The sequence below is a fragment of the Anomaloglossus baeobatrachus genome, chromosome 1, assembly GCF_048569485.1.
Source record: "Anomaloglossus baeobatrachus isolate aAnoBae1 chromosome 1, aAnoBae1.hap1, whole genome shotgun sequence".
NCBI lineage: Eukaryota > Metazoa > Chordata > Amphibia > Anura > Aromobatidae > Anomaloglossus > Anomaloglossus baeobatrachus.
In genome coordinates this window covers 709,864,798-709,892,758 of record NC_134353.1, presented here as the reverse complement: position 1 = coordinate 709,892,758, position 27,961 = coordinate 709,864,798, and the positions used below count along the sequence as shown (strand labels likewise).

The 27,961-nt window shown below is 47.1% G+C and overlaps 1 protein-coding gene and 1 gene segment (V, D, J or C); both read left to right on the top strand.

Annotated features, from left to right (window-relative positions):
- LOC142249623 (immunoglobulin lambda-1 light chain-like) overlaps nt 1-27,961 on the top strand; it is a 757,490-nt gene that overhangs the window by 132,965 nt on the left and 596,564 nt on the right. The window lies entirely within an intron of this gene.
- The window catches only part of LOC142249649 (Ig lambda-1 chain C region-like), a 609,515-nt gene that overhangs the window by 968 nt on the left and 580,586 nt on the right, over nt 1-27,961 (top strand).

Sequence of the window (27,961 nt, the reverse complement as noted above, 5' to 3'; positions counted from 1 at the left end):
AAGTGACCCTCAGAGACGTATCCCGTGTCTGACCTTTATCCCCTTACGATTACTGATATTCCTCCTTCCCTGATAACGCTATATAAGAACTGCTTTGGCGTCACCTCTCTGACACATGATCGGACCTCCCATCCGATAGTGTGTTACCTACATTAATCAGCACCATTGATCCGGATATACCCCCAGTCGTGCACGAGATCACAACACGTCCTTGACGGACACTCCCTTAGCACCACAACACAAAGTATACTACTGAGACCGCTTATGCAGTCTTCCCATATACTTTGATGACCAACATTACTTGTGCTGATGTGATTTGACAGTCCCTTTATGCATTTAGTCCCAATGTCCCTGTGAAAGATCCGGTTGGATCGAAACGTTGGACGGACTTTTTTGTATATACACAATAAATCATTTTTTTCAAACCAAACCTAAGATTCTTCTCTAACATTGTGGTGTGCCGGATATATTTATATATCATTGGACTTATTATTCCAGAGCACCCCCACGTAGAGTGAGCCAGGTCTATCCCATTGACCCTGACAGAAGTTCTGACGCTTATCCATGTTATGTAAATAAAATCTTATAACCTGACTTTAAATTCATCCATTGGTTTTATAAATTACTCTTTGGAAGCTGAAAGCCTCCCAAATTTGGTTTAGGTTATGAAAATAAAATTGCCTGAAAGCTGAAATATTGATCATTTTATGAACACAGATAGGTCAGATTTTGGCAAGACAAAAGTTTTGTCGCCCACAGAAAGTAATGTGAAATTCAAACAAATAATTTACTTCTAATACAAAGATATGTTGCATAACATTAGTGAATGAAGTTGTGGTGCTATTAGAGCCATATTTAATATTTTGTGTGACTTCCATGAGCTTGAAGGACTGCATCCATGCGGTTCAACAATGATTCATACAATTTATTAATGAAGTCATAAGGAATAGCAAAGAATGCAGTCTTACATGCCTCCCAGAGTTCATCTAGATTCGTTGGTTTTGTCTTCCAAGTTTCCTCTTTCATCCTATCCCAAACATGCTCAATGATGTTCATGTCTGGTGACTGGGCTGGCGAGTCCTTGAGCACCTTGATCTTCTTTGCCAGGAGGAACTTTGTTGTAGAGATGGATGTATGAGATGGAGCACCATCCTGCTGCAGAATTTGACCCATTTTATGATTAGGAATGTAAGTGGTAGCTAATACTTCTTGATATATTAGGCTATTGATATTGCCTTCCACCTTGCAAATGTTTTGCACACCCCCATACTGAATGTAACCCCAGACCATGATCTTTCCACCACCAAACCTTACTGTTTTCTGGATCCATACGGGCTCCAGTAGGTCTCCTGCAGTATTTGCGGCGGCTGTGGTGTAATTCAACTGAAGATTCATCAGAGAAATACACCTTCTGCCACTTTTCCAGCGTCCATCTGTTTAGCAGGCTGTGGGATTTGGCAAATGCCACACGTTTTTTTAATTGCCTTTTGTTTAGTGCTGGCTTCTGGGCACTGATTCGACCATGGAGGCCATTTCGAGACAGAATCCGACAAACTGTTCTAGTTGACACAGGGACTTGAGGTGACCAGGCCATTTGGATCTCTGCTGCAGTGGAAGAGGGACTGGCTTTGGATTTTCTAACCAACAAACGTTCCTACTGAGCAGTTGTCTTGCGGGGTCTGCCAGATCTGGGCTTGTCAAAAACATCTCCAGTCTCTTCAAATCTTTTTTTTAATTCTTTGTACTTGACGCTGAGACACATTAAAGGTGCCAGCCACCTCTGCAGTGGATCTGTTCTTCAGCCTGTTGATAATCAAGGCTTTCGTCACAGGGTGGATTTTGGCATGTTGTCAGAGGTCAAGTTGCAGTTGAATTGAAGGTCTGGGGTGCTGGGTTTCTTTTTATACACACCCACTAATTAACCGATCATTTAGTGAGCGCAGGTGAGGATGTAAACTAGGATTGGGTGCATTAAATGACAAGGCGACAAAACTTTTGTCTTGCCAAATCTGACCTTTATGTGTTCATTAAATGATCAATATTTCAGCTTTGCAGCAACTTTATTTTCATAACCTAAACCAAATTTGGGAGGGTTTCAGCTTTCAAAAGACTAATTTATGAAACCAATGGATGAATTTAAAGTCAGGTTATAAGCTTTTATTTACATAACATGAATAAGTGACAGAACCTCTGTCAGGGACTGTATACCCTTCATTACATTAAAGAAAATCTGTCATTGCATTCCACAAAAGTAACTGTATACATTATTACATGTCATAACAGTTGTACAATACTAATATTACAATGAATACCCAAACCAAAAAAGGAGATTTCTTTCTTTTAAAATATAATATTTTATTAATCAAAATTAACCATATAAAAAAAGGTATAGGACAGGTGAAAATTAATACAATAGATGTGGGGCTTTATAATTTACATGCCAATCAATAATCTACATACAAAATTCAATCCAGCAGAGAGAATTTATTTTAAGAGAAATACTTAAATGCCTAATAAATATATGAGTCGAAAAGTCATACTAAGACCATGCTGACTGGAGAATAATAATAATAAAGTGTCAAGTGCACATAATTGAATCAAACCATAATGAGTAGGGATTCATATATACAAAATGTCTCCTTTCACAGGACTAATGTGAGCGTACTGTATATAATTCATATAGGTCATCTAAAGTAGAAACATAACTGCCAATATATACTATAGACAAATGAGTTCACAAACAGTGCCACCTCACATATAAGCTGAACAGACAATAAATATAACCAATTCATGTAAGGCAAAGGAAATGGAGACATAGTTACCAATGTAAACACTACCACTGTAAACACAGAGATCCCCCTGACGTATGTTTTGCTACGGCTTCATCATTGTTTACTTTTGGCCGTTGTTTGGTTAATTAATATTACAATGAGCATCTTATTTGGCAGTTTATTTTATCTCCATCCACACAACTCTTGAATGTTATCTGGCTATTTGGGAGGGATAATGTGAGCTGTCAAAAAGTATCATACAGTCATTCTGACATCGAATTTCACAGTAAATACATCAGCCTTAACATATCTAAAAAATCTCAAAATTTCAAACTGTAGGCAGTTTGTATTTTTGTAATTTGGAGACAGATTTCAACTTCTTCTTTGAGTAAAATTGCAAAGTGTTTCTACTAATAAACAAGCAACATTACAATTTACTATTCTGAAGAACAAAGGGATTTTAAAGTATACTGTTGGTTTCCTAGATTATTGGCTTCTTCTGCAGTGTATCAGAGGTGGCCGATTTCTTAGACAAGGAGCATGTGCTTGCAAGCTTCTTACCTTAGCTGAATCTGGCCAGCTTCAGTGCACCTGCAGTTCTCCGATGCTGCAATGGCAAAGCTGCCTCTGCTTGCAACATTGGAGAAGGGACATTTTAGACAAATGGTGCAACCATGACACTGGTCCAAACTATTAGAGTCTGTGCACATGCTGAGTATTTGCTTAGAAATTTTCTGCACCAAATCTGCATCTTCTGGCAGAAAAATGCACCAAAAAATGTAGTGTGTTTTTGCCGTGGTTTGGTGCGTTTGTTGGTGTGTTTTTTTTGCCATGCGTTATTCATAATAAAGTCAATGAGGGAAGGACTAAACATGGCAGGCAAAAACACACCAAGAATTGACATGCTGCAGTTTATTTTCTGCACCACATCCGCAAGGAAAAAATAAGCAACGTGCGCACAACACTTCAGAATTCTCATTGACTTCACTGGTATAAGGATAGAAATGCAGATTTGTGACAACTGCACCAAAAAAAGCATCAAAAAAGCATAAAAAAAACACAGAGTGTGTACAAGGCCTAAATCTTTAGGAGCGCAGCTACACTTGCGTCAAACAGGAAGTCAGGAGGCAGGGGAGCGCTGTGCTCCTGAAGAATGAAGATTAGACAACCCGTTTAAGGTTGCCTGTGTAACCAGCAGAAGTATACAAGAAATCAGAGTAACCACACTTGATTTTATCACTAATAGCAGAATTTTTTTTATTTCACTTGAGCTTTTGAAATAAGGAAAAGACAAGTCTGTAGTAAGCTGCTCATGTACATACCATAGTTATGCTTCCTCAGCCTCCTAGACAGCTGAATGGGCTGCTATATGTGTTTAAAATGGGGAAGTAGAAGTAGACATTTCCAGACTCCTCTGACAGTAGTTTATCTACCATGATAACAAAGGATCGACCATGTTAAAATCCAATGATGGAGCTTATGTCTAGCTGATCTTGTGGGTACGACAGCTGTCCCAGCTTTTTCAGCACATAACCATTCTGTAAAGTAGTGAAAAAAGACAGCTCATGCTGAAGACAGTTTTCAATGTTTCAGAAGTATATTTCATTTTTTTAATTTATTAATATGATAGAATTTTGATAGAATTTCTTCAATTGCACTGTAGTTGTTATAGTATATACTGGATATATAATTTTCTTGCTACTTAAAGGGGTAATAACACCAACTTCCAGCCATTCATGTTGTGCCCAAATATCATGATAATTAAAAGCCAGTGGACTTATGTTGTAATGACACTATAGCTAGCATTAAGTATTCATACTCTGACTATATCCTCAAAAGACTAAGAAAGACTTATTCACAAATGACTAGTCAGAGTAGAGATTTTTTTTTTATTAAGCAATAACAATAAATCACATCAGGGTTAAAAACTCAACAGAAGAGGGCGACATAACAAAGCAGGAGATGAAATGCAACAGTATTGTCAACCTAGTAAGAGTAAAAAGGGAATATAATATTCAGTGGTAGTTCAAGTAGGTATACTAGTGGGAATACTCAATATACCAAGATGAAATATAAAGGACAGCATAGTCAAACTGTAAATAAGATAGCAAACAAGATGAGGTCAGTAAAATAAGCAGTACTTAAGGGCAAATACCTGTACTCATCTGAAATGCAATGGCCCCAGGCCCAGGGGTACTTTGGGGAGATAAAAAAAATATTCTATTGGCTATGCCCTCATAAACTATAAAGATGAGATCTATAGTGCTGTTCCCCATCCTCACAGTACCTCCAATTCAGTGTGACGCTGGAGTTGCTCCTAAGTGTTCCCTCTCTCTTCTGGGATGTTACATCACATACCAGGGGTTGTGGCCTGCTCCATGTTGTTAGTTACAGCTAGCTCTCTGCTATCTGTTTCCCTGCAATCTGAGAACAGGGAGCTGGATGTTACTAACAGCATGGAGCAGGGCATGCACACACCGTGTCTCCTATACTTGGACACAACAGAAGCAGATATTATCAGGCTGGCAGTAACTAACAGCAAGGAGCAGACCCCCTTGATGTGTGATGTAATGTACCAGAAGGGAAGGGGAGCACCAAGGAGAAGCTCGAGTATCACACTGAATTGCAGGTACTGTGAAGGTGAGCAACGGCACTATGGATCTCATCTTTATAGTTTATGAAGGTGTGGCCATTAGAAGAACTAGAACTTTTTTATCTCACTGAAGTACCCCTTTAAAGATTCATATTGGTTATGAGGGACTTAAAGCTATTTAGGAGTCCTTTCCAATAGCTTAGTTGTTAAAGAAAAATTGTTAGCAGATTTTGCCACCCCATCTGAGAGCAGCATAATGTATAGGCAGAGACCCTAATTCTGGCAATGTATCACTTACTGGTTTGCTTGCTCTTGTTTTATAAAATACTTCTTTCCTGTGCTGCAGATTTAGTAGTTCTCTGAGTGCTGAGCTCTGTACAACCTCACCCACACCACTGATTGAGTTCTACAGAGCTCATGAATATGGAGGACTACATGGCAGTAGGTTTACTAGTTCTTTAGTCTTAAAATCACTGTATTATCAGCAGTAAATTATAAAAATTACATTAAAAGGGCCAGTAAGGGATTTAGTGAAGAGGTCAGTTGTCCCTACCCCAGGCCTTGAAATACAAAAGGAAATACCTAGCCACCCACCCACATGTCCTAACACTAAACGTGCACATATCCAGACTGCCTGCCCAGGAAATGTGCAATTTAGCCTTGTTGGTACTGAAACCTTCTGCAACCTCATGTCAGCGGCCGTCCATCAGTACATGGTTCTGAGCAAACACTATTTCTCCCGGTGTGCAGTTGTCGCCTTACACTAACACATGTGCCATTACATCACCCGTAGCCTGACCAGAGCAGTTACTGTGGGTTCACATAAAGACAGAGAGTTGGACAAGTGCTTGTGGCCAGGAACACTACATTTCCCTGATAGCACACTATTTGAACCTTGTGAAGGCCGGGACAGCACATGTGGTACCAAAGCCGAGGATTGTGCGCCCTAGTTCCATCAGGGCTTCAGCTTCACCCACCTCCTACACATGTTCCTGAACACACTATTCCATCTCCGAATTGTCATCTTGGAGCATGTTGCCCATATCAGCTGCAAGCTGGAAGCACACGAGCACTGCTTGGGGGAAGCGGCAACAGGCTCTACTGAAACTAATTTGTTTGGGTGACAAACAGCACACCGCTGCTGAGTTCTAGAAATCTATAACAGACCAGAGAAATCTGTGGCTTTCACCACTGAGTGTATAACCGTGCCGCCCCCGTGCCAGCAGCCGGGCTGCTCGGATCTGGATCCGCGGTGGCTCGAGGGGTCTCCGGACTCAGGGGTCATGCGGACTCTCAAATAAAGGGGGGTATTTACAGGGGATGGTGTGGAAAGTTCGTGACGCCACCTGTGGTGCGTGGTAAGGTGGAGTACCACCGCTGCAATTAGGAGTACCCGGTGGCGATGTTGTGGGCAGCCAGGTGTTTAACCCCTCCACGGGTAGGGGGGAATTCCCCAGGATTCGGAGATGTGGACAGGTTGTGCCGTTGGGACGGTAAGGGTCACTTGGTGTTGCCTGTTAGTCTGTGACCTTTGCCTTAGCACCTAGTCTTCTACTTGGTCCCTTTAGTGTGAAACTAATCGGGTCCCGCTCCCCAGTATGGCTAACTGGGTCAGCTTGCTCTCAGGGTTCACGCATGGGATTTTCTGGACCGTATGTGTGGAAAGTCCTATCCCCCTTGTTGCACTAGTACCCCGATTTTGGAGCGGGTGGAGAACGGATCTTGAAGGCTCCGTCCTCGTCGGGTAAATTCTCAGGACGCCTGAAGCTACTCCCTGATCTGGGGTCCACGTACCCCATCCTGCCCTGGCCCCTGCCCGGTGATGGGACAAGGTCGTCGGTTGTCCTCCTCTACAGTCCGTGCCCCTTGTCACGATCCCCTGTGACCGAGGTCCAGCTCCTACCAGGCCCAGACCAACATCTGCCACCTAGTAGTTCCAAGGAGCGCAGCTCCTGACCTCCTCTCACTTTGACCTCCAACACTACACTGCTCCTCTCCTGACACTCCTGACCTCCCATTACCAACCCCCCAAGTGGGCGACCCTATTCCACTCAGGCCGTCCACTGGTGTGTCTGGTGGGTGTGGTGCAGAGTGTTCCTAGGATTTTGATTAGCTTGTTCTTGGCAACACCAAAGGTTAGGGACCCTTAACCAAGGAGGAGGTGGATATTGTACAGAAGGGCAGATTGCACAATACCCTGTGACGACCTGATAGGCCAGGGCATCACATAACTATGCAGTGTCATGTGTGATAATAGCTGTAACATGGTGCCAGCTCTGAAGCTTGGCAAACTCACACACGTACCATGCCTGGCCTATATGCTCAACTTAGTAGGGGAAGACAGTGAAATACTTAGCCAACCATATGAGCATCCTCCGTGATTCCTCTGTGCCCTTCAACTATTGGATATCCAAGCTGGACACATGGTATGAACTGTCCCTCTACACCTTGGAGGTGCTGGCCTGCCCTGCCGCTTGCATTTTGACAGAGTGGATTTTTAATGCCACTAGGGGCATAATAATTGATAGGTGTATCCACCTGTCAACTGAAAATGCTGACAGGCTCACATTTATCAAAATGAACAAGGCCTGGATTGCCCCAGACTTCTTAACTCCACCAGATTACATCAGCGAAACCTAAAGCCATTTCAAATATTCCTACTTTATGTTGTATTCCCATGCACCACTTCCCACCCATAAAAAGGTATAAGGTTCATGATTTATTATTTTTATTTTCTTACTCCTCTTCCACCATATCAAAAGGTCCCTTGCGTTTAATTTTTGTATAGCGTTTATGATATCCTTCTTCATAATGCTTTCAGGATGTGTATGAGGCTTACCTCTACAATTCTCTTACATATATGGAGGTATACTGCCCAGGGGTAAATGTTATTTTAGTTCTTGTGTCGCGGGCGGAGGAGGGGACGCTGCGCCCTCCCACTGCTCGGGTCCGGCTGCGGCCTCTGCTGCTCGGTGGCTCGAGCGATGGGCCGGATCCCGGGGACTCGAGCGGCGCTCCTCGCCCGTGAGTGAAAAGGGGATTGGTTTTGGGGATTTATTGTCCGTGACGCCACCCATGGTTGTGGTGATTGTGTGGACACCACCGCTGCTCTGTATAGGGATCCCGGGAGCGGTGACAGGGAGCAGCAAAGTTGTTAGTTCTCCCCTCCGTGGGTAGGGGGTGGTTGTCCCGGGGCCCAGCGAGGAGGTGTAGGATGAGGGATGGCAGGGCCGGTGCAGGGCTTGGTCAGGTGCAGGGACGCGGGGGCAGCGCTGTGCCTCACGGCACGGTGGTACTCACTCAGCCTGAGACGATGACACAGTTCTCGGTAAAACACACGGCTGGAAAGACGGTTCCCACGGACGGCTGCTGTTGCTTTTCCCCGGTAGTTGACGGTGACTGTCACTTTTCCTGCACCTAAGTTCACTGTTGGTAGCGATGGATTCCCACCGGTAACCCGCTCCCCGACTTGGATATGGGCCGGAGAAGCCCCTCTTTGCCCGCAGGCGCTGGCCCTGAGAAACTGGTGCCTTGGCGGTGGCGGTGTCTCTCGCATAGGGTTGGACGGTTGCCTTCAATCGGGACTTAGTTGTTTGGAGACCCAGGAGGTCCCCTTCACTGACGGATTTGGCAAATTCACGGCGACTCGTAGCCTTGCCGGGGTCCGAAAGGCCCCTGCCAATGGTGCTGGCTTCTCCTTGTGTACCGGTCCGGTACCGCCGGGCCACCACCCGTCCGCGGTCCTTACGGCAACTCCGATCAGCCTCCACTGCAGACGGTCACCGCCGTCTGCTAACCTTGCTGTCTCAGTCCGGGGCACACACCCGGACCAACTTCCGGCTTTCCAAACTGTCACTTTCACTTTCACTTCAACTCCTCTCACTTGCTCCTCTACCACTTCCCTCTCAACTCAACTCTCACTACTCATCAACTGCCTGGTTTTCCCGCCTCCAGGACTGTGAACTCCTCGGTGGGCGGAGCCAACCGCCTGGCCCACCCCCTGGTGTGGACATCAGCCCCTGGAGGAAGGCAACAATGATTTAAGGTTTAGCTTTGGTGTACCTATCCGGGGTGTAGGGTGTGGTGGTGTCATTACCTGTGACCCCTGGCTTGCCCAGGGCGTCACACTTGCACTTAGTACATATGTTTTGCCAGTCTAGACATCCTACTCCTTCATGATGGGAAAAAAGGTTTCTGAAGCCTTCCTCTACATGTCTTCTAGGGAGTATTTCAGTCCCTCCTTCTATTTTTTGTCATTCTTTGCACATAGCGCATAGGCTATCCCAGTCTAGGGGTCCCACTCCTCTTCAAAACGGAAAAAAAAAATGTTTTTGAGGCCCTCCTCTATGTGTCTTCCAGGATGTATTGCAGTCCCTCCTTCTAACTTTTGACAACCCTTGTACTTAGTGCATAGGCTTTCCCTTAGGCTTTCCCAGTCTAGCCATCCCACTCCTTCAAATTATGAAAAAAAAATTCTTGAGGTCCTCCTTTACGTTATCCTATGTTGGTCTGTGAGGTGTGGTGTCCCATACTCTCTCTGGTGAAGGTTGTGCTTAGTTGTGCTTTTTACTTGGTGCAGTTGTGAAGGGTACCTCTGTTGTTCTGTACTTCCTTCCTGCTTTTGTTTTCCTCCTGAATCTCTTTTTGTTTTATCGTGCGTGTGTGTGTGTGTGTGTGTGTGTGTGTGTGTGTGCGTGCATTCTGTGTGACAGAGTTTTAGTTTTTTTCCTTGTCTGTCTTTATCTGTGGTTTAAACACACTCCTGTCCCATTACTCCCTAGGGGAGGGGGAATTAGATCAGGACTGGTCAGAAGCAGGGCCAGGAAGGAGACTCAGGCCTCTCCACAATTAGGAGTATCCCTGAGGTTAGGGTAGTGTAAGGTCCCCTAGTTTGAGTGACAGTTTAGGAGCCCCAGTTCCCTGTTATTTCAAAGACATCATGACACTTTATGATTATAGGAGTCTCACTCCCTAACAGTTTTAACAGAATGTGTATAAAGCCCTCTTTATATCTAATACAGGGTGTATCAAAGTCTCTTAAATATAAATTAAATAGGATGTGTCTGACTATTTGTCACACTCAACACATGCCCAGATAAAGTAGTAAAATGTAAAATGACATTTACCTGTAACCACTGTTGGGTGCAGTTTTATTTCCCTCATTACTCTGTCATCTATTGTAGCCATAGGTGACAGAGAAATATGCTGAGAGATTGCCCAACTCTTATGGGCTGGAGGAGGCTTTTTTTTTCTATTTTTAATTCTGCCTTATATACAAGTCATTATAAAATCCATTTTCTCTTCGGTTTTGTATGTTTTATTTTCAGTCCGTAAAAGTGGAGTATTTCCTGTAAGAAAATCTACAAGTTACAAATGGCAACTTGTGCATGACACTTCAGAATTCTCCTTGACTTTCCTCTCATCTGGAATCCGTTCAGGTTTTGTGACAAATCTGCACTCAAAAATGCATCTAAAAATGCATCATTTGCACACAGCCTAAGGCCTAGGACACATGGAGATAAAAACGGAGAGAGTAGAATGTGATAAAAATTGCATTCCACTAGGACCAATATTACTGTATGGGCCCGCTCCCAAGAGCGATTATTTTCTCAACCCTAATCGGACCGAGAACACAGTCGCAGCATGCTGTGGGTGAAATGCGATCCTGTTCTACCCGCACCCATGCAAGTCTATGGGGTGAGAGAAACATTGCATTGCATTCACGTTACACCGGTGTAACGCGAAAGCAGTGCGAGAATCGCAATAGCTGGCAACAGTGGAGATAGGGATATAAATCCCTCCCTCTCCTCCGCATTGCCGACCCTCTCCTCCGCAGCGTCGGCCCTTCCCTCCGCAGCGCCGGCCCCCCCACTGCAGCTGTGGTCTGATCGCACAATCGGACCACAGTCGCATGACCCTCGCATGACTCTTGGCTCCCGCTGTGCTGTGAGCATGAGACGAGTATCATGCGAGGACTCGCACATTACCCCGTGTGGCTTCACACTAATACCCTGACAACATTGTTCCCTGCAGCAACCTGGGAGTCAGAAATGAGTTCAGACATCTTTCCCCTGCTGTTCCTACTCCATTTGTGCGCTGTTTCCTTGACTTCCATTATATTCGTTACTCAAATTGAGCCCATCCAAGAGTGCGATCTGCTTGATTCGATCACTGAGCATGCGTGCATTTTAGTGCTCTTTCATCACTAATAAACTCACGATTGGTGCTGAAATAATGAATAGTTACAATAAGAACAGAATAGAGCATATATTGCATATATTTTGTTAGTTTTATAACTATTATTTCAGTATCCATCATGTACTATGCACTTCATTATTAAAGGGGAGGTTCACCCATTTTTTTATTTTCTATATAAGTGTAACTTACCATTTTAGGTGTTTTCTTCATTGGCCTCTATTTGCAGTTCTGGCACTGAGCGGCGCTATCCTGCACGCTCAGTGCCGGTCACATGACCCCCTGGTGCTGTGGCTGCTGGTATCGTCTGACGTCCCATCAAGTTCCGGGCTCTCAAACTGGACGTTACATCAGGAGATACTGGCGCCACTCACATTGATTGATTGGGCTGTGGGCGGTGATTACCACACGTCACAGCCTAGCATCGAGGGGAGGATCCGGAGGATGGTACGGGACGCCAGTTTGGAGCGGTGAAGAGGGCTGAGCGTCCGGCAGATTGGTGAAGCACGGGGCGCCAGTGTGGAGTACAGGGGGGGTTTCTTCAGCTGAAACCCCCCTGTCACGTAAGTATGTGATCTCACTATCCTCCCGCCCGTTCTGCTCCGATGTCAGGAGAACGAGCGGTGTCGGGCGGTGTGATCATAAACTCCCACCAGCACTACAGGACGCAGAAAGACACTGACAAGCTGGTGACAAGCAGCACCGCATGTCTCAGAGTGGAGCATGTCACCAGCTTGCTCTGCTCTGTCACCTGTCGTGCTTCATGGGACCACTGTGACTTGTGCTGCATGGGACCATCTGTCAACACTCTGTCACCTGCACAACAAGTCACAGAGTGGAGCAAAGGTGGTGACATGCAGCACAGGATATAACAGAGCATCTCTCTTTCTTTCTTTCTCTCTCTCTGTTTCTCTGTCTTCCCTCTCTGTTTTCCCTCTGTCTTCCCTCTCTCTTTTTCTCTCTCTCTTTTTTTCTCTCTCTCTTTTCTCTCTCTCTCTTCTCTCTCTCTTTCTCTCTTTTTCTCTCTTTTTTCTCTCTCTCTTTTCTCTCTCTTGTCTCTCTCTTTTCTCTCTCTCTTTACTCTCTCTTCTCTCTCTCTCTCTTTTTCTCTCTTTTTTTCTCTCTTTTTTCTCTTTTTTCTCTCTCTTTTTCTCTCTTTTCCTCTCTTTTTTTCTCTCTTTTTTTCTTCTCTCTTTTTTCTCTCTTTTTTCTCTTTCTTTTTTTCTCTGCTTTTTTTCACACCTTTTTTTCTCTCTCTTTTACCTCGCTCTTTTTTTTTTTTCTCTCTCTCTCTCTCTCTGTCAGTACAGAAATCTATTGTGGAGGGGTGAGAGGGAGTAATAAAGATGGAGTCCCTAATGTGTATGTATATTTATTTCTAATAAAGTATTTTTTCTCTGTGTGGTGTCTTTTTTTAACCCTTTATTGGAGATTCTTAATGGCCGAGTCAAACTTGGCCTGACATTAAGAATCTCGGGCTTTATACCAGCTGGTAAAAGAAAGCTGGTATTAACCCCTTATTACCCAGTGTGCCACCTGGCACCAGGGCCACTGGAAGAGTTGGATACTGCACCAGAAGATGGCGCTTCGATGAAAGCGCCATTTTTTGGGGCAGCTGTGGACTGCAATTCGCAGTGGAGGGGGGGGCAGAAAGCTTGGGCCACCCTGCACTGTGGATTCCAATCCCCAGCTGCCTAGTGTACCTAGCTGGACACAAAATATGGGTGATGCCCGCGTCTTTTTTTTTTATAAATTATTTCATGAAATTTATTAAATAATTTAAAAAAAGGGCTTCCCTATATTTTTTATTCCCAGCCGGTTACAAATAGGCAGCTGTGGGTTGGGGGCAGCCCGTACCTGCCTGCTGTACCTAGCTGGCATACAAAAAACATGGCGAAGCCCACGTCTTTTTTAGTTTTTAGGCAAAAAACTTTTAAAAAAAAAAGGTCTTCCCTGGATTTTCCATTGCCAGTGAAGGTAACACCAAGCAGTGGGGGTTAGCAGCCAGTAGCTGCTTGGGTTACCCTTAGCAATAGAAAATGCAGCGGGAGCCCACACATTCTTTTTTTTTACCCCTAACAATAGGGTTAGGGTTATGTGTTTGGATTTTTTGTTTTTTTATTTTTTTAATTTTTTTAATGAATTTAAAAACAAAAATCGACATGGGCTTCGCCCATTGAGCGCTAGAGCATTTTGCTGCTCATTCATCCCTAACTCCTGACCACACAGCCAGCAGAACAAGTAATCAGATGACTCCAGTGTCGGCCATTACTTGTTCTGTGTCCCCCTGTTTTTCTGCATCCATCACAGCTTGTGCGGTCTGTGAGGTCAGCTGAGTTCAGTCCGGCACTGGAGTCAGCTGATCTGAACTCAGCTGAACTCCAGTCTGCACATGCTGCGATGGATGCAGCGGGACAGCACACCATGGCACTACCGCACTCATCATCATCACTGCACACACCCTGGCACTACCACACTCATCATCATCCCCGCACACCCCGGCACTACCGCACTCATCATCATCACTGCACACACCGCAGGCACTACCGCACTCATCATCATCACTGCACACACCCCGAAACTACCGCCCCCATAATCACCGCACACACCCCGGCACTACCACACTCATCATCATCACTGCACACTCTCCGGCACTACCGCACTCATCATCACCGCACACACCCCGGCACTACCGCACTCATCATCATCACAGCACACACGCAGTCACTACCGTACTCATCATCATCACTGCACACAACCCCAACACTACTGCCCCCATCATCACCGCACACACCCCAGCACTACCGCACTCATCATCATCACTGCACACACCCCGGCACTACTGCACTCATCATCACCGCACACACCCCGGCACTACCGCACTCATCATCATCACAGCACACACGCAGTCACTACCGCACTCATCAACATCACTGCACACACCGCCGGCACTACCGCACTTATCATCATCACTGCACACACCCCGGCACTACTGCACTCATCATCATCACTGCACACACCCCGACATTACCGCCCCCATTATCACCGCACACACCCCGGCACTACCGCACTCATCATCATCAGTGATCACAGAACACACGCAGGCACTACCACACTCATCATCATCTCTTCACACACCGCCGGCACTACCGCACTCATCATCATCACTGCACACACCCCAGCACTAACGCACTCATCATCATCACCGCACACACGCAGGCACTACCACACTCATCATCATCACTCCATACACCCCGGCACTACCGCACTCATCATCATCATCACACACACCCCGGCACTACTGCACTCATCATCACCGCACACACCCAGGCACTACCAACCCCATCATCACCGCACACACACAGGCACTACCGCACTCATCACCGCATACACACCGGCACTACTGCATCCATCCTCACCACACACACTACCTCAGTGACGTCCCCGCTGACAGCACTACTTACTTCAGTTGCTGCCTGGAGCTGACAGAGAGCGGTGGTGTTCTACGGCCACTCCTGTCAGCTTCATGTAGCAGAGCTGGATGCGTTGCGGGAAGTGGTGAAAGAGGGGTTTTTTTTATCTTTTATTACAAATAAAGTATTTTTTTCGAGTGTATGTGTTTATTTACTTTCACTTACAGGTTAATCATTGTGGATGTCTCATAGACGCCTGCCATGGTTAACCTAGGACTTAGTGGCAGCTATGGGCTGCTGCCATTAACTCCTTATTACCTCGATTGCCACCGCACCAGGGCAATTCGGGATGAGCCGGGTAGAGTCCCGGGACTGTCGCATCTAAAGGATGCGGCAATTTCGGGCGGCTGCTGGCTGATATTGTTAGGCTGGGGGGGCTACCCATAACGTGGGGCTCCCCATCCTGAGAATACCAGCCTTCAGCAGTGTGACTTTACCTTGGCTGGTATCAAAATTAGGGGGGACTGCACGCCATTTTTTTAATTATTTATTGTACTGCATGATATAGACCTGCCCAACAGCGGCTGTGTTTGGCTGCAGTGAGACAGCTGTCACTCAGCGTGGGGGCGGATCTGACTGCAACCAATCATAGGCGCCGGTGGCCGGGGAAGCAGTGAATACTAGATGGAATAATGAGCAGCTGGCTTTTTCAAAAGAGGAAAAGCCGCCGTAGCTTTGTGACAACTGTGCAGCATCGTGCCCGTGATGGGCAAGTATGAGAGAGGGGGGGAGAGGGGGGAGAGAGACCAGAAGTAATTTTAAACAATTTTGATCGTTCTGGTGGACATGCTGAGCATGCTCAGTAGAACGTGACGGAATCCGAAAGCGGATTCCGCCGCTTAGCACATAGCGGCGGAATCCGCCACCATAGACAATCATTAGACACTGTGGCGGATTCCAATGGAATCCATCAAGGTGCGCTATTTTAGCGACACAAAAAACGCTACATGCAACGTTCCTTCTGCCCGACGCAGCGTCAAAATAATGACGCTGCGTCATGCAGCGGATGCAACGCAGACACTTGCATTGCAGTGCATCATCCATAAAAGTCTATGGAGAATAGCGCAGTGCATTAATGGACTGCGCTATTCTCCATAGAGGCGGATTGAACTGAACGCAGGTGTGAAACCGGCCTAAGGCTGCTTTCATACATCAGTTTTTTGCCATCAGGCACAATCCGGTGAAAAACGGATAAAGCCGGATCCGTTTTTTTCCGCATTGAATTGTATTAGCGCCAGATTGTGCCTGAAGCCATTGTGTTTCATCCGTTGTGCACGGATCCAGCAAAATGTATGTGTCCAGTTGCCGGAAAGGATGCAGCATGCAACGTTTTTTGGCAGCGGCAAAAAAACGGACAGCGCCGGTTCCGGCGTCATGTACAGTGAAAGCCTATGGGCGCTGGATCCGTCGTTAAGCGGCATACAATGCATTACAGCGACTGATTCTGTTTTTTTCTACTAAGCATGCTCAGTAGCACAACGGATCCGTCGAAAAACTGAAGGAACTGATGGAAAAAACTGATGCAACTGATCCGATTTTTTGCCTGATCCATTGCATCAGTTTTTACACTGGATTGTGCCTGATGCCAAAAAACTGATGTGTGAAAGCAGACTAATCATAATTTCTGTACACACACACACACACATACACACACACACACACACTATGAACTATATGAGAACAAGCAGAAGATGGCCGTTTTCTTCCCCTGGTTGTGCAGTAGTGATGTGTCGGTCGCGAAGGATTCGACACAAAGATCCGGCTCCCTGCTGTGAACGACAGGAGCCGGATCACCAGTGTGAGCCACTCAAATCTCTAAACGGCTCTTTTCGCCGCCAAAACCCCGCCCACCCTCGGCTAAACTCCGCCTATTCAGCAATCTAATTGGCCGCTTGTAAGTTGGCGGATTTTAGCTGTTGGTGGGCGGAGCTTTGGCAGCGTTACTATAATCTTAAATATGTGTTCACCTAGGGTGAAGACATTTAATAATGAGCCGAGAACGATCTGAAAGATCCGGCTCTTTTGGGTGAGCGGAGCCATAGGAACCAGATCACCAAAAAGAACTGGACTGCCCATCACTATTGTGCAGAGCTGGGAGCTTCTGCTGTATCTATTGTGATTGCTCTCAGTGCATCCACACTGGGAAGAGGCAGGGAGTAGTCTTTGGGTGGAGAGCTGAGTGGGTGTGTTAGATACAGTCCTAAGAATTATGGGAGTTGTAGCAACTGAACCCAGAAAGTCAGGAGAGAGATTAACCCCATCAGAGCTGGAGCCAGAAATGAGGATGTGCTGCTAGAGCACGATCAAAGGTAATATTGCTTTAATAACATAATATGTTGTATGTTGAGATGTGTGCAGAGGCATATATTAGCAAGATTTATGAGAAAAAAAAATCTGTTTTGGTAACTGGACAACTTCTTTAAATATTCTGACTATATTATACCACCATGCTATGACTGGATAACTCTGCTTTTGTGTAATGTGACAATACCGTGACTGTATAACTGGCTGCACAGTATACTTTGTCTCACAGGTGACAGGTTATGTTTTCTCTGGAGTTGATGGTATTTTCTCCATTTGGCTCAGACTGTCAAGATGACTTTTTACATCCACCATTTGTCTCTGCAGAATGTAACACATCGATCACATTACCTAGTACATTTTGCAGCGCCTTGCTCACTTTTCTCCACCATGTAATTCTATAACCATACTGTCCTACGCAGCACTAATGCCCCCATCCTCATGGTGTCTCACACATTCTCCCTTTCTGTGGGTCCATTTTGTAATAGTGCCCACTCTCTGCCTGCATATAGTATCAGTGTGCCTATTCTGCCTCTATATAGTAATTGTGCCCTATTTGTGACTCCATATAGTAATAATATAACAATTGTGCTTGTTTATAGTAATAGTACCTCCCCTAAGCTTCCATACAATATTAGTGCCCCTATTTTACTATTTTACTTGTAATAGTGACTATTAGTGATGAGCGAGTACTAAAAAGCTCGGGTGCTCGAGGCTCGGGCCGAGCATCCCAAGATACTCGTGTACTCGGCCCGAGCACCGAGCCCAATGTTATCCTATGGGAGACACGAGTATTTTTATGAAATGACCCCCCGGCAGCATGTAGAAACACTAAAAATGTCACAAAAGTCTCAGAAGAGTGCTCAAATGACATGGCAACAGCATGGGGAAGACCCCTTGAAGCATTTATCACTCAAAAGTCACAGCTGTGAACAATTTTATCCGAGTTTTATGCCATTTTTACGGACTCGCCAGAAAACCTTCCAAAATGACACCAAAATGAATTTTCATGGCGGAAATGTTAAGGGCACATACCCAATAGTGAGATAGAGCTGGTGTATGTTACTTTTTGAGATTACATGAAAGATTTTACGTGAAAACATTGTGTGGCACTCCGATGTCCCTGAGAAGAGACGTACATGAAGGCCTCTTGAGTCCAATGTAACCATTTTGAGGAAGTGAGTCTTTGTAGTATTTTCCTTTTCCAGGGAAGTCCAAAATTGTGAGGTTCACCAATGCCCCTGGATAGGGACGTGCATGATGGCCTGTAAACCTGAAGTGCCCATTGTAAGGAAGTGGGTCTATTGTAGTATAGCCCTTTGGCAGGGCAGCCAAAAATTGGGAGGCTCCACATTGTCCCTGGATAGAGACGTGCATGAGGGCCTGTAAACCTGAAGTGCCCATTGTAAGGAAGTGGGTCTATTGTAGTATAGCCCTTTGGCAGGGCAGCCAAAAATTGGGAGGCTCCACATTGTCCCTGGATAGAGACGTGCATGAGGGCCTGTAAACCTGAAGTGCCCATTGTAAGGAAGTGGGTCTATTGTAGTATAGCCCTTTGGCAGGGCAGCCAAAAATTGGGAGGCTCCACATTGTCCCTGGATAGAGACGTGCATGATGGCCTGTAAACCTGAAGTGCCCATTGTAAGAAAGTGGGTCTATTGTAGTATAGCCCTTTGGCAGGGCAGCCAAAAATTGGGAGGCTCCACATTGTCCCTGGATAGAGACGTGCAGGAGGGCCTGTAAACCTGAAGTGCCCATTGTAAGGAAGTGGGTCTATTGTAGTATAGCCCTTTGGCAGGGCAGCCAAAAATTGGGAGGCTCCACATTGTCCCTGGATAGAGACGTGCATGATGGCCTGTAAACCTGAAGTGCCCATTGTAAGGAAGTGGGTCTATTGTAGTATAGCCCTTTGGCAGGGCAGCCAAAAAGTGGGAGGCTCCACATTGTCCCTGGATAGAGACGTGCATGAGGGCCTGTAAACCTGAAGTGCCCATTGTAAGGAAGTGGGTCTATTTTAGTATAGCCCTTTGGCAGGGCAGCCAAAAATTGGGAGGCTCCACATTGTCCCTGGATAGAGACGTGCATGATGGCCTGTAAACCTGAAGTGCCCATTGTAAGGAAGTGGGTCTATTGTAGTATAGCCCTTTGGCAGGGCAGACAAAAATTGGGAGGCTCCACATTGTCCCTGGATAGAGACGTGCATGAGGGCCTGTAAACCTGAAGTGCCCATTGTAAGGAAGTGGGTCTATTTTAGTATAGCCCTTTGGCAGGGCAGCCAAAAATTGGGAGGCTCCACATTGTCCCTGGATAGAGACGTGCATGAGGGCCTGTAAACCTGAAGTGTCCATTGTAAGAAAGTGGGTCTATTGTAGTATAGCCCTTTGGCAGGGCAGCCAAAAATTGGGAGGCTCCACATTGTCCCTGGATAGAGATGTGCATGAGGGCCTCAAAACATTGTTCCCATTGCAAAGGAGCGGGTCTCCTGTCGTTGTAATGTCCATTCTGAAAGAATGGGCGAAAAAATTTACCACTGGGGGTATACCTGAAACAACGGCCTAACTATTGTAACGGTCATCATGGTGGCGCATGAGGAGAAGGAGGAGCAGTCCAGCGATTATCCAAAGTCCAGAAGTGTGTACCCATGGGTGAGTGGAGGTACATGGCAAATTCCCGTTACAAACTTTAAATTCCGCTCTCATTTGCTGGTGGTGTGGTGAAGTCTGGCCCAATCCAACCCTTGTTCATCTTGATCAGAGTCAGCCTGTCAGCATTTTCAGTTGACAGGCGGGTGCGTTTATCTGTAATGATTCCACCTGCGGCACTAAAAACACAATCTGACAAAACGCTAGCGGCAGGGCAGGCCAGGACTTCCAAGGCGTAGAGAGCCAATTCATGCCACGTGTCCAGCTTGGATACCCAATAATTGTAAGGCACAAAGGAATGTCGGAGAACAGTTGTTCGATCTGCAAAGCACTCCTTGAGCATCTGGGCAAACTTAGGATTTCTTGTGGCACTACCCCGAACCTCAGGGGCTGTGGTACGTAAGGGGATGAGAAAACTGTCCCACATCTTAAAGACTGTTCCCCTACCTCTGGCAGATTGGACTTGTGCCCCTCTCGGCTGTACGCCTTGGTTGTCCACTGATTCCTTACCTATGCCGCTAGCGTTTTGTGAGGGGAATGCTTTGCCTACTTCCGTGACTATGGCCTTCCGGAACTGCTGCATTTTGGCTGACCTCTCCGCCTCGGGAATAAGAGACATAAAGTTCTCCTTGTAGCATGGGTCTAACAGTGTTACCAACCAGTAATGATTGTCGGCCAAGATGTTCTTAACGCGAGGGTCACGAGACAGGCAGCTTACCATAAAGTCAGCCATGTGCGCCAGACTCTTAACAGCCAGTACTTCAGTATCCTGACCAACATGATGACTGAACATACTGTCCTCCTCCTCCTCCTCCTCATCTACCCTGTCCTCTGGCCAGCCACGCTGAACCGAGGATATGACTGGTGTGCATGTCATATCCTCAATTTGGCCGGAGAGTTGCTCCATGTCTTCATCCTCCTCCTCGTCATAGTCCTCCACTGCACGTTGTGATGAGACGAGGCTGGGCTGTGTGCTATCACCCACACCCACTACTGTTTCTTGCTCCAACTCATCGCGCTCCACCTGCAATGCATCATGTTTGTTTTTGAGCAGAGACCGTTTTAGAAGGCAGAGACGCGGTATGGTGACACTAATAATGGCGTCATCACCACTCACCATCTTGGTGGAGTCCTCAAAGTTTTGGAGGATGGTACATAGGTCGGACATCCATCTCCACTCCTCAGGTGTTATGTGTGGAGTTTGACCCATTTCCCGACGGCTTAGGTGATGCAGGTACTCAACAACTGCCCTCTTCTGCTCACATATCCTGACCAACATGTGCAGAGTTGAATTCCAAAGCGTGGGGACATCACACACCAGTCTGTGAGCCGGAAGATGCAAACGGCGCTGAAAGCCGGCAAGGCCGGCTGAAGCAGTAGGTGACTTTCGAAAATGTGCAGACAGGCGGCGAACTTTTACCAGCAGATCAGACAGCTCTGGGTATGACTTTAGAAACCGCTGAACCACGAGGTTGAGCACATGGACCACGCATGGAACATGTGTCAGCTGGCCTCGCCTCAAAGCCGCCACCAGGTTCCGGCCATTGTCACACACGACCTTTCCTGGCTTCAGGTTCAGAGGTGTGAGCCAGTGATCTGCCTGCTGTTTCAGAGCTTTCCACACCTCTTCTGCATTGTGGGGTTTGTCACCTATGCAGATTAGCTTCAGCACAGCCTGTTGCCGCTTCGCCGAGGCAGTGCTGCAGTGCTTCCAGCTTGGGACTGGTGTGGAGGGTAAAGTGGATGAGGATGCGCAGGAGGAGGAGGAGGCTGAGGAGCATGACATTCCGGAGCTGTAGAGTGTGGGTGAAACCCTGACTGAGGTAGGGCCTGCAAACCTTGGTGTGGGAAGGACGTGTTCCGTCCCTCGCTCAGACTGGGTCCCAGCTTCCACAATATTAACCCAGTGTGCTGTCAACGAGATGTAGCAGCCTTGCCCACAAGCACTTGTCCACGTGTCTGTGGTTAGGTGGACTTTGGCTGAAACACCGTTGTTCAGGGCACGTGTGATGTTTTGTGACACGTGGTTATGCAATGCGGGGACGGCACACCGGGAGAAATAGTGGAGGCTGGGGACCGAGTAACGTGGGACAGCTGCCGCCATCAGGTCGCGGAATGCTTCTGTCTCCACCAGCCTAAAAGGCAACATTTCCAGCGCAAGCAGTCGCGAAATGTTAGCATTTAGAACTGTGGCATGTGGGGTGTTGGCAGTGTATTTGCGCCTGCGTTCAAAGGTTTGCTGAATGGATAACTGAACACTGCGCTGGGACAAGGACGTGCTTGATGATGGTGTTATTTCTGCGTAGGCACCTGCAGGTGCAGGGCCGGATGAGGCTTGTTCGCAGGCAGCATGGACAGGGGATTGGCTCGCATGCACAACAAGCGAAGACGTAGAAGTGACATCAGCAAGCACTGCTCCTCGACTCTGTTGTACATCCCACAAAGTCGGGTGCTTGGCTGACATGTGCCTGATCATGCTGGTGGTGGTCAGGCTGCTAGTTTTGGTAACCCTGCTGATGCTGGCATGGCAGGTGTTGCAAATGGCCTTTTTAGAATCATCTGGAGCCAACTTAAAAAACTGCCAGACTCGGGAAGACCTAACATTTGTACAGGCACCTTGTGTCGTGTTGTTGTTCCGGGGAACGGTTGCCTGACTTCTGCCTGGAGCCACCACCCTGCTTCTTACTGCCTGTTGGGATGCTACGCCTCCCTCCCACTGTGCACTGCTGTCCTCGCTCTGCATATCCTCCTGCCAGGTTGGGTCAGTTACTGGATCATCCACCACGTCGTCTTCCTCTTCTGCACCCTGCTCCTCCTCCTGACTTCCTGACAATTGTGTCTCATCATCGTCCACCCCTTGTTGAGACACGTTGCCAACTTCGTGAGAACGTGGCTGCTCAAATATTTGGGCATCTGTACATACGATCTCCTCATGACCCACTTCAACAGGAGCTGGCGAGAGGCCAGAATGTGTGAATGGAAACGTGAACAGCTCTTCCGAGTGTCCAAGTGTGGGATCAGTAATGTCCGTGGACGTGTACTCAGCCTTGTGGTAGGAAGGAGGATCAGGTTCTAAAATGTGCGGTGCAGTATCACGGCTACTGACACTTGACCGTGTGGAAGAGAGAGTGTTTGTGGTGGTGCCAATCTGACTGGAAGCATTATCCGCTATCCAACTAACAACCTGTTGACACTGGTCTTGGTTCAAGAGCGGTGTACTGCTGCGGTCCCCAAGAATTTGGGACAGGACGTGCGAGCGAGTAGATGTGGCCCTTTGTTGTGGCGAAATTAGAGCTTGCCCACAACCTCGGCCTCTGCCTGCACCACCATCACGTCCACTTCCTTGTTCGTTGCCAACGCCCTTGCACATTTTGCAATGCTGTGCTGACGTGTATTCACTAGACTTGTGCGTTATATCCAAGTTTGTGCAAAACGCACACAAGTGCACCTGTACGCTGCCACCGACAGGCACACACGTGCGGTTTTTAAATGCAAGCACGGACGCACTAAGAACCTAACAGGTTTTTAGGAGCGACAATTACTGAGACGTTTGACACTATCAGATACTGCTGACTGACGTGTATTATTCACTAGACTTGTGCGTTATATACTAGTTTGTGCAAAACGTGCACCTGTACGCTGCCACCGACAGGCACACACGTGCGGTTTTTAAATGCAAGCACGGACGCACTAAGAACCTAACAGGTTTTTAGGGGCGACAATTACTGAGAAGTTTGACACTATCAGACACTGCTGACTGATGTGTATTATTCACTAGACTTGTGCGTTATATACTAGTTTGTGCAAAACGTGCACCTGTACACTGCCACTGACAGGCACACACCTGAGGTTTTTAAATGCACGCACGGACGCACTAAGAACCTAACAGCTTTTTAGGAGCGACAATTACTGAGAAGTCTGACACTATCAGGACTGTTTTAGGCCCCCTTCACACGTCCGTGAAACACGTGCGTGTTTGTTCCGTTTCCGTATATACCGGAGACACGGACAAACATCCACCAATGTTAATCTATGATTGTGGTCACACGTGCGTTATTTCAATATGTCCGTGTGTGCGTGTCCGTGATCCGTATGTGTTTGCGTTTTGCACGGATGCATGTCCGTTATCTGCACGGAGCACGCACACGTGGACACAATGAAAGTCTATGGGTATGTGCACACACGTTAGTAAACACGTATGCATCTACCTATTGTCCGTGCCCGTTTGGTGTTTTTATTTCTAGTGATGTCGGCCATTCTTTCTATTTCTGTGTATGTCGGTCAATCTCCCTGAGTCCGTCGGTCGGTCTCTCTGTCTCTCTGTCGGTCTCTCTGTCTGTCTGTCCCTCTCTCACAGTCTGTCGGTCAGTTTCCCCCCCTCTCTCATACTTACCGTTCCACGATCACCGGCGCGGTGCTGCACGGCGTTCACACTGCTGCGGCGGCTTTTACTATTTTGAAAAAGCCGGCTGCTCATTAAACAATCTCGTATTCCCTGCTTTCCCCGCCCACCGGCGTCTATGATTGGTTGCAGTGAGACACGCCCCCACGCTGAGTGACAGGTGTCTCTCTGCACCCAATCACAGCAGCTGGTGGGTGTGTCTATACTGTGTAGTAAAATAAATAAATAAATAATTAAAAAAAACGGTGTGCGGTCCCCCCCAATTTTAATGCCAGCCAGATAAAGCCATACGGCTGAAGGCTGGTATTCTCAGGATGGGGAGCTCTACGTTATGGGGAGCCCCCCACCCTAACAATATCAGTCAGCAGCCGCCCAGAATTGCCGCATACATTAGATGCGACAGTTCTGGGACTGTACCCGGCTCTTCCCGATTTGCCCTGGTGCTTTGGCAAATCGGGGTAATAAGGAGTTAATGGCAGCCCACAGCTGCCACTAAATCCTAGATTAATCATGTCAGGCGTCTCCCCGAGATTCCCTTCATGATTAATCTGTAAGTTACAGTAAATAAACACACACACCCGAAAAATCCTTTATTAGAAATAAAAAACACAAACATATACCCTGGTTCAACAATTTAATCAGCCCGAAAAAGCCCTCCATGTCCGGCGGAATCCAGGATGGTCCAGCGTCGCTTCCAGCTGTGCTGCATGGAGGTGACCGGAGCAGCAGAAGACACAGCCGCTCCTGTCAACTCCACGCAGCAAATGAAGGCAATAGCGCGATCTGCTGAGCTGTCACTGAGGTTACCTGGATCCAGCGGTGGATGCAGTGACAGCGGGTAACCTCAGTGACAGCTCAGCTGATCGCGCGGCTGTCTTCATTTGCTGCGTGGAGCTGACAGGAGCGGCTGTGTCTTCTGCTGCTCCGGTCACCTCCATGCAGCACAGCTGGATGCGACGCTGGACCATCCTGGATTACGCCGGACATGGAGGGCTTTTTCGGGCTGATTAAATTGTTGAACCAGGGTATATGTTTGTGTTTTTTATTTCTAATAAATGATTTTTTCGGGTGTGTGTGTTTATTTACTGTCACTTACAGATTAATCATGAAGGGAATCTCGGGGAGACGCCTGACATGATTAATCTAGGATTTAGTGGCAGCTATGGGCTGCCATTAACTCCTTATTACCCCGATTTGCCAAAGCACCAGGGCAAATCGGGAAGAGTCGGGTACAGTTCCAGAACTGTCGCATCTAATGTATGCGGCAATTCTGGGCGGCTGCTGACTGATATTGTTAGGCTGGGGGGCTCCCCATAACGTGGAGCTCCCCATCCTGAGAATACCAGCCTTCAGCCGTATGGCTTTATCTGGCTGGTATTAAAATTGGGAGGGACCGCACGTCGGTTTTTTTAATTATTTATTTATTTATTTTACTGCACAGTATAGACACGCCCACCGGCTGCTGTGATTGGATGCAGTGAAACACCTATCACTCAGCGTGGGGGCGTGTCTCACTGCAACCAATCATAGGCGCCGGTGGGCGGGGAAAGCAGGGAATACAAGATTGTTTAATGAGCGGCCGACTTTTTCAAAATAGTAAAAGCCGCCGCAGCAGTGTGAACGCCGTGCAGCGCCGCGCCGGTGATCGGGGATCGGTGAGTATGAGAGAGGGGGGGAAACTTCAGTCACTCGGGGGATTAGCGGTCACCGGTGAATCCTTCACAGGTGACGACCGCTAATCAGTACTCGACACAGACAGAGCCGCGGTATGAGGATGAAGTCGGGTGAAGTTCACCCGAGTTCATTCTCATCGCGCAAATCTGTCGGCTGTCAGCCGACATTTATTAACGACATTGTGCATCACACACAAGGACATTCCACACGGACATTCCACGTACACATACACGTTCTTTCCACACGCACAGACGGACGTTCTACACACAAACACGGCTAGCATACGCAATTCACACAGATGCCACACGGACCATAAAAACGGACACAAAAACGGGACACGGACCCGAAAAACGGCCCGTAACACACGTGCGTGTTTTTCACGGACGTGTGAAGGGGGCCTTAGACTGTGTACACCAGCCCCAGATATGATGAAGGCTGGTATACGGTCACCACTAGGAATGGCTATATACCCTGCCTGCCTGCCTGTATACAGCTACAATAGTCCTGAGAAGGACTCTTCTGGTCACTAGCCTGTATTCTGACCTGGCTATACCCTGCCTGCCCTGCCTGTATACAGCAACAATAGTCCTGAGAAGGACTCTGCTCCTGTACTCCGACCTGGCTATACCCTGCCTGCCTGTACACAACTACAATAGTCCTGAGAAGGACTTCTGGTCACATTGTTTGCAGCCCTGCTACGGAAATAACTATAAAGGGCCGCAAACCTTTCCCTGAAGCAGCAACACTCTCTCTGCACTGACTGTCTGGATGGCTGTGTGCAGAGCACAGCGCACCCGCCGGTATAAAGGCTCGGTCACGCTGTGCAGGCCGGCCAATCACTGCAATTCCACAACTAACAGGGCTGTGGCATTGCAGTGGTCTGCCAGCCAATCCCTGCATGAAGGCTGGCTCTCAAAAGAGCGCCAACATGCAGGGATGAAGACCACGAGTACAGCACGAGTATCGCGAGATTACTCGGTCCCCGCCGAGTAGCCCGAGTACAGTGATACTCGTGCGAGTACCGAGTAGTGACAAGCATACTCGCTCAACACTAGTGACTATTAATCCCTTTATATAGTATTAGTCCACCCATTGTGCCTCTATATTCTAATATTGGTCCCCTCAGTGTCTCATCAAGATCCTCTTTGTCTCCATTAGTGCCCCCTTTGTGCCTCCATCTAGTGTTAGTGCCCACTAAGTATTTTAATATCGTTATAGTACTCCCTATGTACCCTGTCAATAAAAATATAAATAAAATAAACTCCCCTCACATTCTCCCTCACAATGAGTAGCTTCTTCATTCCCCATTAAATTCTGTAGACCAGCGCAGGTGGTGCGATAAAGTGACGTTATCACACTGACTGATTTCCCCTGTGCGGCCACAAATTCTGGTGGGCCTGGTTAGCAACTGGAAGCCTGTCAGACTGAATGGAGAGCATGGCTGTCAATTGTCCCAGTCTGTGACCATTGCAGCCAACATAGTCAGCATGCGGGCTGCCACGGTCACAGTCCGAGTGAATTATTATTGTTATTATAATAGCGCCATTTATTTCATGGCGCTTTACATGTGAAGGGGCATAAATAGTACAATAATCATGACCATTTCAAGGCAGAGTCTGGTAAAGGAGAAGAGAGGACCCTGACCGCGAGGGCTCACAGTCTTCAAGGGAAGGGGTTGAATGTGATGGATGTGACAAGACACAGTGGATATATACAGGAGGGGAGATTGGGTGTACGCCGCGCTATCACCAGAAGACAGGTGTTGATAATTCCATTTCTTTATTCTTTGTACAGGCCAGGTCAACGCGTTTCAGAGATCAAATGTCTCCTTCATCAGGACATCAAAGAACCATCAAACTGTCTCAACCCTAGACACAACCCTATAAGGGGAGTGCTATTTCTTACTCGCC